This window comes from Schistocerca americana, chromosome 9 (assembly GCF_021461395.2).
Source record: "Schistocerca americana isolate TAMUIC-IGC-003095 chromosome 9, iqSchAmer2.1, whole genome shotgun sequence".
Lineage (NCBI taxonomy): Eukaryota > Metazoa > Arthropoda > Insecta > Orthoptera > Acrididae > Schistocerca > Schistocerca americana.
Genome location: NC_060127.1, coordinates 199,522,294 through 199,536,950, shown reverse-complemented (window position 1 = coordinate 199,536,950; position 14,657 = coordinate 199,522,294). Strand labels below are relative to the sequence as shown.

Sequence of the window (14,657 nt, the reverse complement as noted above, 5' to 3'; positions counted from 1 at the left end):
ATTGCACTACATTCGCACACGAACACAAGCTGCCTCAACGTTGTTTTACACTTATTCATTGGCAGGATTCTCGTAGAGACGTATTCATGCACAAAGAGTGATATGTAACAAACGAAAGTTTAAGTCATCGACATTGAAGTAAATTTCAGTCTATGTCAACATTACTCTACTCTCAGAAGGCATCAGTAGACAGTAAACACAAAGTAGGTGGATAACATGAGTAGATAGTCGTGAAATGATGCACTCGGCAGTTCTCTCGTAATGGATTGCTATCAGCAACATTTCCTGTGTATTAGTAGACGCAATCCTAGTGAACTTGTCAGAGGCGTAGTTATATAGGATTATCGCGACGTCACGTTATCGTGTTTTCCTTCCTCCAGATCTGTAACGGTGGATACGCGGGTCAGGTGCGGTGTAGGATTACATAACGTATCCATTTCATGTGATAATGTTGCATGCAAATACATTGTCAATAACACTGGAAAATGAGATTGTATAATAAAAATGATGGTGTAAGAAACTGTCATGTTACGTGAAATAAAAGCACAAGAAACGTTCTTAATAATGAGTGCCTACAATGTATAATTACTGTACAGTATTTCTATAAATTTTTGCATACTTGTGTAAAATGTACATGCAATATGAAATTATTTACGGAGTAAGAAATACGCAAACCCGGCGCATCATATTTTAAAATGTAAATACTTTCATTATCGTACAACGATGAAATGTAAAGGCTATGTAAAGATGAATATGTTTTTCGGGGACTGCATATGTGAACTAATAAGGTTTGAAACCAGAAACTTCCCGCGAAAAACGATAAGACATTATACTACAGAGAGGGTATGTAAACGAATAAAGACAGTGGAGATTTACCTTAAACCCCTTCGGAAGAGTCTTCAGGATGCTGAATAGCGTGAGCCTGGTTCAACCACTGAAACATGTGGATTACGAGTTACGACAGGAACAGATGCCTGAGCCGTAAACGATGAACGGCCGCGCCACATCATCCATGGCCCCACTATGCGCAAGCGTCAGTACACCACGTTGCAGCAATGGGATGAACACTTTTATAACTACGTAAACAAGTGAAGTTGTAGCACGCATATATACAGCTCAACTTGACTACCGCGTTAACAAACTCGAGTGCGCTCGCGTCACGAGAGGTGACCGCGCTGCACATCGCCGCAATTGCAGCGGTTAAATTCCAATAATGGAACTGAAGACTCTGAATTCAAATGCGCCTGTTGACGCAACCCTTAAAAATTTGTAAATAGTAGTAGTAGTAGTAGTAGTAGTAGTAGTAGTAATAATTTATAAAGCGTACACTAAACAAAATGTAATGGCACATTCCGGAAATAGACAAGGTAAACTTGGCCACAAATAAAGGTCTCAGTAGCCTGACAGGCCAAGAGTTTACACCATCTCATAAGTATACGGTGCGGAGGGATCGGCTGTGTAGTTTCTTTAAATTATTCGTACGGCAAAGATGTCGGGATGTATGATTATAGGCCTATCCACGCCGACAGAAAATTGAAGTACAAAAATAGCAATTAATTTATGTACCTCATTTGATTTCACGGATATCGGTGTGTGTCGGTCATCTGAATTGGTGTGAGGAAGAGGCCTGTAATTGAGCATCAGTATGTTGGTAAGTAATACGCGGAAGTCGCAAGTTCTCACTCTACTACCGAATTACGTCCTAATTTCTGTATCCCGAAGCGACGAGAACTTGCAATTTTAAATGGGCACATTCGGAAGCCAAGTTATTTACGGAGAGAGTATAGCCGCCGCAGCCAGGGCGGAATTGTATATCATTGTGAAGAAAAGGTAAATTACAAAGCCGTACACCAAAACTGCGAGATTAACATTTATCTAATGTTTTAGAACGCCACTTTGACTATCGCGTTTTTTAGCAGACAATTTTCGGTGCAGCTTGTCGATAGTTCCTGCAAATATGTGTCTCAATATCGGTGTGCGATTTGCAGGGGGGGATGGGGGGGATACCCCCCCCCCCCCCCCCATCTGCATCAGACCATCCCCTCCTCTGGTTTTAGTTTATGCATCCCTACCTGGGATGTTTATTTCCCACGCACTGGAGTAAAACTTTACATATAATTTAAATTTGTGGAGCCGAACACTGAAAGTTTTTAATAAGTCTTACTATTAATGTGTTTCAGTTTTCTGTCATCAGAATAAGTACAACTTTTCACAAATGTGCCTCTACTTTTTGAATTCCCCTCATATATCTGTACCTGTATGTAGATGATTTTGTAAATAAGCTTTACTTACAATGTACTTTTCTGATAGTGGGTCATTCCATGTCAAGTCACCCAGGCCTTGACACCAACCATGTCAGATTTTGCTGAAACTTGGTACAATTACTTCTTTTATCATCCTGAAAGCACTTGTAAAATTTTTTTGCTCTATCTCTTATAGTTTTTTTTAATAAATTTTTAAAGGTTTTAGATTTGGCTTTGTTTCAGCAGTCGGAAATTGTAACTTAAACGTGTCCTCACAACTAAAAAAATTAGTATATTAAAGAATACTCAAGATATCAGTATGAAATTTTGGGATAAGTTTGTGTATTATATCTAAATGTTAAAAAAAATTACCATAAAGATATATTAAATTCTTCCAAATGAAAAAAAAATTTAGAGGGTTTTTTTTTTTTTTTTTTTTTTTTTTTTAGCTAACGGATGTTTAGTTTTACAAAAACTGTAATATCTAGAGTCTCAGACCTGATAGAAAGCTCAAATTTGTTTTAAAATACTCTTAATTGTATAGGCTATTAGATAAAAGAAAAATTATGTTGGCTTTTTAACCTGTTTAATAGTTATCTAATTTTTTAAATAATATTAATTATATTTTAAAAATAAAAAACGCCAAGTGACTTAGACACCGAAAATAAGTTTTTGTCTTCTTGGAGTAACAATGTACACTTGGATTTTGTATTGTTACTCCTGTGTTTTGAAATAAAAAATTATTACAGTGTTAAATAGTGCTTGGATAGTATTTTATTAAGTTTATTCGAACTCTCAGTAAGTACTGTTGCTTAGTTTACAGAGATTCTTTTCCAATATCCTATAAAAGTAACCAGAACAGCAATCAGACCAAAAGTGAAATCAGTATGTCAGATATTCAAACCTGTAGTGTAGGGTTATTTAAAAAAGTCTGACTGTTTCCAAACAACCTACACACCTTCAAAAAAGTTACAACCGGTATCAGAATTGAGTGAGGAAGAAAAAGATTTGATCCACTTATGATCTGGAATTAATCTGTGTGAATTTAAGAATATATGTTCACACTACAGCTACTACTTTTTAAATGTTTTTGAAAAGTATCAAACAACATGTGTAGACCCACTAAAAAAACACAAAAAGCCCATCAAAAAATCGTTGAGAAGTGTAGGCTTGGATCTTTCTAAACAATTACTGACAAAAAATATTAGCATAAAACCTGGACAAAAGCTTTGCTCAACATGCCGTAACTTTTGTGAGGAAAAATTAAGAGTTGAAGTCAATGAAAGTGAAACAGATGATGAAGTCATGGTTGAATTAGAATCATTGGAATCCAGAAATGAATCCCTCGTACAAACAAACATTGCTCTTGATTATTTAGGTTTAACACCGATAAAGCTTCATGGCTTGTCAGAACAAAGTAAAGGGTCTTATTTTAAAAGGAAGATTAGCAGTATTGAAAAGACTGCAAAAAATGCGGTTTCAAAAGCATTAAAATATGATGATGCACCAAGTTCTGATGATGGCGAAGAAGATAAAAGTGTGGTTGAGAAAGCAAAGGATTTTGATGTAATGATTTCTCTTATGAAAGAGAAGATTTCATCTGTTGGGAGGTCTAGAAAAATCCAGATTCTGACCTTGGCTCCAGATTCTTGGACTCGAAATAAAGTGATGAAAGAATTTAATGTAAGTGAGTACATGGTGCGACAAGCTAGAAAGCTAAAATCTGAAAAGGGTATTTGGGAAACTCCTGGTCCAAAAAAAGGTAAAACTCTTTCTGAAAATACAGTAAGACTTGTAACAGATTTTTATGAAAAGGATGAAAGTTCCAGAGTGCTACCTGGAACAAAAGACAAAGTAAGCGTTCAAAAAAATGTGTACATGCAAAAAAGACTCATTTTGTGTAACTTGAGAGAACTCTATTATTCTTTCAAATGGGAGAATCCCGAGGTAGAAGTAGGATTTTCAAAATTTTGTTTCTTGAGACCTAAATGGTGTATCCTTGCTGGTGCTGCAGGCACACACACTGTATGTGTATGCAGTATCCACCAGAATGTTAAACTATTACTGGATGCTGTGAAAATTGAAGAATCTTATAAAGACCTAATTAAGATGCTTGTGTGCAACACAGAAAACCAAAACTGCATGCTACATCATTGCAACAGCTGTCCTGCAAATACTGCACTAACAGAGTGCTTAACTGAAAAACTAAGTGAAGATTATGATTTAGAAGAAGAAATTGTAATCAGTCAGTGGGTTAACACAGACAGGGCAGAAATGATGAAACAGTCTATCAGTGTTGAAGACTACATTTCTTTATTGGTTAGGTCATTGGAAAAGCTCACCCCACACTCGTTTATAGCAAAATCCCAATCAGCAGCCTTTAAAAGATTGAAAGAAGACCCACCACCCAAAACAGAAATTATTGTGATGGATTTCAGTGAAAATTATTCCTTTGTTATATACAAAATGAGATCCAAAGTTACCACTGGAATAGAGGTGATTGTACTCTACACCCAGTTGGAGTTTTTCTAAGAAATGAGGAAAACAATGTTTTTGTTTCCAACCACTGTTTTATTAGTGATGACCAAGAACATGACACTGGTTTTGTTAACTTTGTACAAAAAGAAATTACAAAGTGGCTGCCATTACATCATACTGACATTGACTCAGTTCACTACTTTACAGATGGTTGTGCTGGGCAGTACAAAAATAGAAACAGTTTTAAAAATTTGACTGAACGCTTGAGAGACTTTAATTTGAAGGCCCAACACTCTTTTTTTGCAGCAAGTCATGGGAAGTCAATTTGTGATGGCCTAGGAGGAACTATTAAAAGAATTTTAAGGGAAGCCAGTCTACAGCTTTCAGACAAAGAACAAATAATGACAGCAATCGATGTGTATAAGTTTTGTGAAAAAAATATTGAAAACATTCATTTTCACTTTATTGACAAAAAAGAAGCTGATTTGCTATGGTTAAAACTAGAAAAACGTTTTTCAGCAACCCGAACCATTCCTGGAACTAGAAGTTTTCATAACTTCAAACCACTTCCAACAAACAACCTTGAAATTAGAAGGACTACAGATAGTGTAAAACCCTCCTTAGTCTTTTCTTTCCATTCTTCTTCTGATTGGGTTCGTGTTGAACCATCCATAAATTGCTATGTGGCTGCAAATTATGATGGTAACTGGTACTTTGGACTGGTAAAAACAATATTCAATGATGAAGAAGATGCAGAAATTCTATTTCTACATCCTTCAGGACCCACTGCATCATTTTATTGGCCTGAAAGAGAAGATTCCTGCATAGTGCCTTTGGAGCACATAGTCTGTGTAGTAGACGCACCTCAATCAAGCGGCACTGGGAGAATGTATTAACTTCAAAAAAGACTGTATCAAAAGAACTGAAAGCTCTTGGATGAAGTGGAAAAACAGTTTGAATCAGCATTAATGTTTATTAAAAAGACAAAATTACTCAAAAAATTCAATGTTTCAAGCAATCAGTTGGGTTATACGTAAGTGTTGTAAGTAAACTATTTTTGTACATAATTCTAATGTAATCTACTATAATTAATAAACATGTTAAAAAGCCATCATTACTTTTGTTTTATCAAGTAGCCTATATGTTTAAGAGTAAATTAAAACAAATTTGAGCATTCTATGAGGTCTGAGACTCAAGATATCGCAATTCTTATAAAACAAAACATCCGTTAAAAAAAAAAAAAAAGAAAAAAATACATATATATATATTTTTTCATAGAAAATATTAATATATTTTAATAGCATCATTTTTATCTTCAAATATGTATAATAAATAAACTTGCTGCAAAAATTCATGATGTTATCTAAAAGAGTTTTTAAGATAAGCAAATTTAAAGTTTTGAATACAAATTAAACTGACCATTTCCGAAGGTTCAGAAAACGCAAAACATAAAAACTTTAAAAATTTATAAAAAAAAAAACTGTAAGAGATACAGCAAAAAAAAAAATTGCAGGTGTTGTGAGGATGGTATTAGAACCATTTGAGCCAAATTTCATGAAAATCTAAGGAGGTGGGTGTAAAATTTTTTATTGGGTGATTTGATATGGAATGACCCTAGTGCATACGCGTCAATAGTGAGTTTCGGCATTAACATCTATTTATAAATAGCTGTTTAACCATGTGTAACACCAAGGTCCAAGCTAGTAACATATATAATTCTACTAACCCCCTAAGACATCCCTCCCACTGGTAAAAGCACAAATCGCACCCTGCTCATTATAGATAGTCAAGAAATATACCTCAAACTTCCTTCTGTTGAACTAGAGCCTTAGTTACAAATACGAAACAGTCAGCTGTTGCTGTTCTGGTAGATACACCGTTCCGAAAACCATGCTGTGCATCTTTCTAATATCGTTCTCCTATAAAATTACTTGTTGACTTCAGTTATACTTTCTCTTCTTTTTAGATAAAATGGGCTTAATAGTTACTGGTCTGTAATTTTGTGTATCTCCCTGACTGCCACCGTCGTATTCAGAGTTCACTTAATACTGTTCTCTAATTATGTTGTGAAGATTATAAGAAAAGTTATAAGCTTTGCTAGCCACTGCAGACAGCATTTGAATAGTTGCATAGACATACTGTTCAGTTCATCAATATTTATTTTTTAAACTGTGTTTTATTTTTACTAAGTCAGATTCACTAGTTGGGTCATTCCACGTCAAATCAACCAATTGTACTTCATGATTTGCACCATGACCCATCAGATTTGGATGATTTTTTTTTCCAGGTAATATACAACTAACACTAGATTAAATTTCAAAATTTTCTGATGTTTGGTTTTTGAGTTTCAAGGGTTTAAAAATAAAAAACCCCTGTTTTTGATCAATTGATGACTGTTTCAAAATGCTGTAGCTAAAAAACTATACAACCTAGAGAGCTCAAACTTGCACCATTGTTTTCCTCTGAAAATTCCCTTCAATTTGATATGTAACGTGACCATGCTACCAAAATCTGAAAATTTTAAACTAATTCCAAAAAAACATTTTTTGAAATTTCCAAAATCCGTACCCTCGGATTTTTTTATAAATATTATGTGTGTTGTCCAGTCTAGCTGACTACATGCACGCAAAATTTAAAGATGGGATCTCAATGGGTTCTTGTATAAAATATTTTACTACTGCAATACACACTAGTGAGGTGGAAAGCAGACTATTTCTAGTCTATGAATACTAAGGTAGGCCTATGTAATTCTAACAAACTTAAATTATTGTGTTAGCCTTTTTATGCAACATTACCCTCTTATTGTTTGTTAATTTATTAAACGATATAGTGTTGTTTTAATTTAATGTTCATGATTCTTTTAACTATGCATCAGAAGGAAGTGAACACATTTTAATTGGTATATCCTCCACCGTGGACTTCATTGTGGTTTGCAGAGAGTACCTGTAGATGTAGGTGTAATGTACTGTTAAAATATGCAATTATACTGTGATAATGGCTTTAAATATTCATTTCTCTGGTGTGCAAGATATACAGGACAGACTTCAAAAAGACTACAACAATTTCAATTCTAAAGAATTCAGATGCTGAAAAGTGTTAATATTACTGAACTAAGAGTTTAATAAGTAATTGTTGCAAAATATTGATGTGGGTTATCTACAGAAGAATAGAAATACTGATGGAAGCTGACCTTCAGCAAGATCAGTGTGGGTTTTGGAGAAGCGTATGAACCATGTGAGACCATACCAACTCTACAAATTGTCTAAAAAGACAGGTTAGAGAAAGGCAAACATACATTTATAGCATTTGTGAAGTTTGAGAAAGCTTTTGACAATGTTGACTTGAATACACTGTTCGGTATTTTGAATGTAACAGAGATAACATACAGAAAGTGAAAAGTTATTTATAACTTCTACAGAAACCTGACTGTATCTATGAGTCATAGGACATGAAAGAGCAGCAGTGGTTTGAGAGGGGGGTGAGACAGCATTGTATCCTATCCTGTATGTTGTTCACTTTGTAAATTGAGCAAGGGGTATAGAGAAGCAAGAAGAAATTTGGAGATGGAATTGCAGTGTTGAACTTTCCATGCAGATCTTATGAACTATGAGGGTTGATCCTGAAGTAACGCTCCCAAAGATCTCCAGCTGCCGTATGTGGCTGTATTGGCTCAGGAGCCGTCAGCAAAGGATGTGCCCACCATTGATTCCTGCAAGTGCGATATTCGTTCATAATTCACTTTTGCACATGTATGGGATTCCATACATGGATATTCATTGTCAGTTGATGCAAGTGTATGGTGACAAGTGTGTGTCCATTCAATTTGTTTGAAAATAGTGCACGGAGTTTAGTGCCAGTCAGAAGGAGATCCCCAATTAAGAACAAAGTGAAAGAGCTTCAGCTTTGGAGGCAGATATCGAGATGGTCCAACGCAAAATGCTTCAAAGCAGGAGGTTCACCATCCGTGAACATTTTGCTGGGATTCCTGGCAGTTCTTATGGTACAGTTGAAAGAGCTTTGATGGAAAAATTGGGGTATCACAATTGTTGCCCTCGATGGGTACTGTGTATTCTGACAGTAGAACTCAACTTTGCTGTGCTGGCCAGTTTCTTCAACAGTGTCAAGAAGATGAGGACAGATTGTTGGACTCTATAGTCATGGAATACGAAATGTGGGTGCTTATTTCACTCCCGAAGGGAAAGAAAAACCAAACAGTTGCATCACTCAGGATCAACAGTCGCAAAGAAGTTTAAACAAACTCCTTCTGCTGGCAAATTCATGACGACTGTGTTTTGGGATTGTAAGGGGATACTGGTGATTGATTTCAAGGAACCTGGGACAACAATCACTCATAAACACTAGGGAAACTCAGGCAAGCTATCCAGAACCACCAGAGAGGACAACTGGCAGAGGGTGTAATGCTGCTTCACGATAATGCCCGACCTCATGTCTCCCACCAAACCCGGGAACTTTCCACAAACTTTGGTTGGACTTTCATGCCCCACCCATCTTACAGTGCAGACCATGTGCCTAGTGATTAACACTTATTCCCCAAGTTAAAGGAACATGTGGGTGGCTACCACTTCTGGAGTGACAATGAAGCGAAAGAAGAGGTGAAATGCATCAGCGGGTTGGTGGCGGAGTTCTACAGCATTGGGAATCAGAAACTGGAACACCTTGTACAAAAATGCATGGAAAAAGTGGCAATTATGTGGAAAAGTACAGCTAAAAAGTTTCTTCTTTCGAACGGTGTAAATTTCTATGAAAATAATCAATGTTGTCTGTTTGTAAAAATGAAGGGAACCTTACATCACGATCAACCTTCGTACTTCAAGGGAGTGAATTTAATTACATCACCTCTCTGGCTATCTTGTATTAATGAACTACTTTCTTTGTTATTAAAGTCATCACACTGCTTAACTGATTTCTCCTTTAGCTATTGCTCATATAGATTTTATTTTACTATCTCAGGTGTTGATTTCAGTCAGTACACAGAGATTTTTGATCACTTTCTTGAGTACAGTACAGTGTTACTCACAATACAAAGTCGGTCCTACTTTATCATTTCGAACAGTTTCCTTTTCCTTCCTCATATTTGGATTCCTTTTGTAATTCAGGGCTTTTTTATGTCTTATATGAACCGTACTCTGACATTTCGTTGGGAAAGCAGCTGCTAGAGCTTGATGGAAACCAATATATAAATACATTCAACTTGCTGGAATTTATGTCTTTCATATTATATACATCCTTTTAATCAATCTTTTGTGAGGCTGCATTAAAACAGTTTTAATCTGCCAGGAAGTTTCATATCAGCGCACACTCCGCTGTAGAGTGAAAATCTCATTCTGGAAACATCCCCCAGGCTGTGGCTAAGCCATGTCTCCGCTATATCCTTTCTTTCAGGAGTGCTAGTTCTGCAAGTTTCGCAGGAGAGCTTCTGTAAAGTTTGGAAGGTAGGAGACGAGATACTGGCAGAAGTAAAGCTGTGAGTAGCGGGCGTGAGTCATGCTTCGGTAGCTCAGATGGTAGAGCACTTGCCCGCGAAAGGCAAAGGTCCCGAGTTCGAATCTCGGTCGGGCACACAGTTTTAATCTGCCAGGAAGTTTCATATCAGCGCACACTCTGCTGCAGAGTGAAAATCTCATTATTTACCTTTTTTGTTTTTGAGGATGTTGTGGTGACACAATGTACTGAAACCAGAGTTCGAGATTAGGTTGGATGAATTAATCAGCTGACCTATTTTGCTCCTTCTCCTCTTTTAATGGAGACTGTGGAGACAATATAGTCATCTAGTCTGAGGTCTTGGCTATGTTGGTAGGTTGCTTGAGTTGATATTCCAGATCCAAACAAGAGAATTAATACTGATATTACCTGTAATGATATTTATTTGTAGTGTCATTTGTGTAGGCGATTGGCTTGTATGTGGAATGAGTCATAACTTACTGTCAGTACTGGTACATATATAACTGTAATATTACCAAACGAAAGTGCTGGCAGGTCGATAGACACACAAACATACACACAAAATTCAAGCTTTCACAACCAACGGTTAGAGAGAGAGAGGGAGGGGGAGGGGGAGGGGGAGGGGGAGGGGGAGGGAGAGGGAGATAGAGGGGGAGGGGGAGGGAGATAGAGGGGGAGGGGGAGGGAGATAGAGGGGTCATAACTGTAATATTAAGATGATAATGAGTATCATGAGTAATGTATAGGAAGCAATGGGATATTCAGCAGTATTTTTTTGTTTGCCACAGACAGTTGATAGGAATCCGGAATGAGATTTTCACTCTGCAGTGGAGTGTGCGCTGATATGAAACTTCCTGGCAGATTAAAACTGTGTGCCCGACCGAGACTCGAACTCGGGACCTTTGTCTTTCGCGGGTAAGTGCTCTACCAACTGAGCTACCGAAGCACGACTCATGCCCGGTACTCACAGCTTTGCTTCTGCCAGTACCTCGTCTCCTACCTTCCAAACTTTACAGAAGCTCTCCTGCGAACCTTGCAGAACTAACACTCCTGAAAGAAAGGATATTGCGGAGACATGGCTAAGCCACGGCCTGGGGATGTTCCCAGAATGAGGTACAAGTTCGAGTCTCGGTCGGGCACACAGTTTAAATCTGCCAGGAAGTTTCATATCAGCACACACTCCGCTGCAGAGTGAAAATCTCATTCTGGAAACATCCCCCAGGCTGTGGCTAAGCCATGTCTCTGCAATATCCTTTCTTTCAGGAGTGCTAGTTCTGCAAGGTTCGCAGGAGAGCTTCTGTAAAGTTGGGAAGGTAGGAGACGAGGTACTGGCAGAAGTAAAGCTGTGAGTTCCGGGCATGAGTCATGCTTCGGTAGCTCAGTTGGTAGAGCACTTGCCCGCGAAAGGCAAAGGTCCCGAGTTCGTGTCTCGGTCGGGCACACAGTTTTAATCTGCCAGGAAGTTACAGTTGATAGGAATATTTCATTGTGTGTAGAACTTCAACATAACAATTTTTTATTGTACTGGGAAGGTACAGATCTTTTCATACAGTAATGTGGTATTGAGCAGTACTTCCTTATATCAGCCTTTAGCAAGGATGTTTATTTCTTATGTATTTAGTGCAATTTGGCACGTGAGATGTTAGCATCTTGCCCCAGAATATTGTGCTGTAACATATACGATGAAACAGGCTGACATCAAGATGCTGCAGCTACCAAAATGGGGGATCACTGTGTCAAGACAATTTGTGTCTGGAGAACATTAAGTTACTGGATGTTAATAGTGGAATATTATTTTAGTGTTACCTACATAGGAACCGTTACCTCTTAAGTTAGTTTAGGAAGTAATGCAATTTTTTCGTTTCAGATTTTTACACTCTGTGTCAAAATCTAAATTACTCTGCCACCAAGCCACCCAAAATCTGTGTCTGTCTGTCAGCTCAAATGGAGCCAGTTGTGGTGTGTACGGAGAATGAAGGTACAATGTCCTATTTTTGCTTTGGGAGTGAGTGTTGTGCTGTTAAATGGTGAATTTATATTTGTCTGCTTCCATTCTACATCTGTTAGTTACTGTTTCCCATGTTTTGTGTGTTGTCTTTCTGTAGTATATTAATGCAGTATTTGTTGTGCTTTGAACCTCAGTGCAGTTAATCTGAGTGTGACTATTATTAAGGCAGAATATTACGGTGTTTTTTGCTGATACTGAGCTTCGTTTGTTGTCAGTGTTCCATATTTGATATAGAGATCAATGTACATTGTGGACCTGGTAAACTAATTCACAATCTGTTTTGACTTTGTGGCTTAAATGCAAAAGCAAACCATTGATATTGTTGATAGTGCATTCATAGATTTTGCCCAGGATGGAAAACTGCATCCCTGCTTCTCAGCTGACCCCAGTATTTTACCATGAGTTGTTCGTGTGGTGAATGGAGTAGGTGCTTTGAAAAGTTTTCTCCAATCCATGTGATGCATTAAAAATAATTAATTTTGCTATATCCCAGAGCTTAATTTGCCGGGCATGTCAGGTTTAAGCATTTACCTTGAGCTTAAATCCTATTTTCTGTGCACATGTTTGCTTGAAAATAAATTTTGGGGGAAGGATTGTTCCTTGAGAGAAGACAATATTTTTCTTTTTCGTCCCAACGTGGTTTAGCGAAATCGAACCATCATGAGTTTCCTTTTCCATAGTACCACATATTGTTCATGTATACGTCTGAAATCCAGTTGGTCTGTAGTTCTTTGGCGTCCACATTTCCATGACTCCATGAAACTAGTAACACACTTTCTGTATGTGAAATGTTCAGATTGTCTGCTGTCTCGTTTAATGTTCATGTACGAATAAAACATGGTGGAGCTGTTGAATATTTCATAAACAGTGACACTATGTATGTTCGGCTATAATTTCGTATGCGTGACAGGGTGGTAAAGGCATAAATGGCAGTGATACAAGGACATAAGCTGCACTTGTAACAAGGCAGCTATGTGGATGACAGTAAATGCAGTTACAAGAGCAAAGGGATTCCACTGATAGGGAAACATCAATGAAGCATGCATGTTGGTAGTGTTTGTTTTGGATTTGTGATAATTTCAATTCTATTGTGGGTATTAAGTGGTTTCTCATGTAAGGTACATACCATACTATTGTTTTGAGCATTTTGAGTGCTGGGGAGGCAACTTGAAGTGTGGTGGGGGGGAGGGAGGGAAAGACTTGATGCTGCTTATGCCTGCAGTGCCATGCCTCGAATCTGCAGGGTCCACCCAAACTTTAGAAAATTTTCCTTGTGTTTTTTACACTTAATTAGTGCTACCTTCCTATAGCTAATGTAGTGCTGTAGAAAATTGAATAAAGCTTTAATATGTGATGGGATATTTCTGTCTTGCCAGCAGAACTTTCATGTATATTTGTGACACTTCAGTTTAACATGTAACTTGTCAGGATATAAACTTTGTTTTCCTGATAATCCTGGTATCATAGTTAAATTTAGTGATAATTGCCATCACAACTCCTCTGTGTATTAACATTTGATAAGTTTGAAGAGGCAAATTTCACTGTAATTTCTAAAGTCTTTTTAATTGCTCACTAAATCTTGAGAACCAGAGCTGCATGGTACCACTTCTTAAGCTGGGATATCCTTAAACTGAGTTGTCAGTTTTTACTACAAAATTTCTCTTTCCATTGCCGCACTGAAAAAACCTTCTTTGACAGTTAACTTTTTTTTTGCAGTGTGCAGACACAACCATCCATTTTGCAGAGCAGGCTGGAAGCCATACGTCCAGAATGTACTGCTAAGGGCTTGGTGGAAGTCAGGTATGGTTTGTGTAATAGAGTGGTTTATTAAGCTTATTCCTGATGCTTTGTTTCATGTTTGCCTGATTGGCAGTGCTAATTATATTATGTGGCAATATCAAGTTATTTTCATTATGAGATAACTATTAATGAAACACTGAAATTGAGAAATAATAAAAGCTTTGTTATTATGGGTAAGTTTATTGCTATGGCTACAGTGAGTGCTATGTATACTTAGGTAAGAAATCCTGTTTGTACTAATGGAGGTAATTTTTTAGTGTTTGTGTATTGTTCAGTCACTCGTGAAACTGAGCTCTTAGCTGCGCAGTATACTGTCAGAACTCTACAGTTCCAAAACAAGTGCTTCATTGTCCAACTGTTAATTTGCCAGTTAGATTCAAATTCTTTATTCACCATTGACCATTTGAGGTGGAATAGGCAATTTACGTGAATATCATACAACATTTTCCATGAATAGTACCTTACAGCTAAATGAGCATTGCAAATAGTGCCCATAGATGATAACATACAACATAACATAAGATAAATACATTCAGCGACATCACATAATGAAATCCTTAAAAATTAATGTCAATTGATTTTATATTTATAAATTCTGTTATATTGTAAAAATGAGTGATTAGTAACCAGTTTAGTAGCTTGCTACTGAAGCTACTTATTGAGCC

At 37.2% G+C, this 14,657-nt stretch overlaps 1 long non-coding RNA gene across 1 annotated transcript; it reads left to right on the top strand.

The window, feature by feature from the left end:
• Positions 1–1,467: 1,467 nt before the first annotated feature.
• Positions 1,468–14,079, top strand: LOC124551362. Its single transcript, XR_006967826.1, has 3 exons — positions 1,468–1,651; positions 12,052–12,162; positions 13,909–14,079. It is a non-coding gene; the product is annotated as an uncharacterized LOC124551362 (long non-coding RNA).
• The last annotated feature ends 578 nt before the right edge of the window (positions 14,080–14,657 follow it).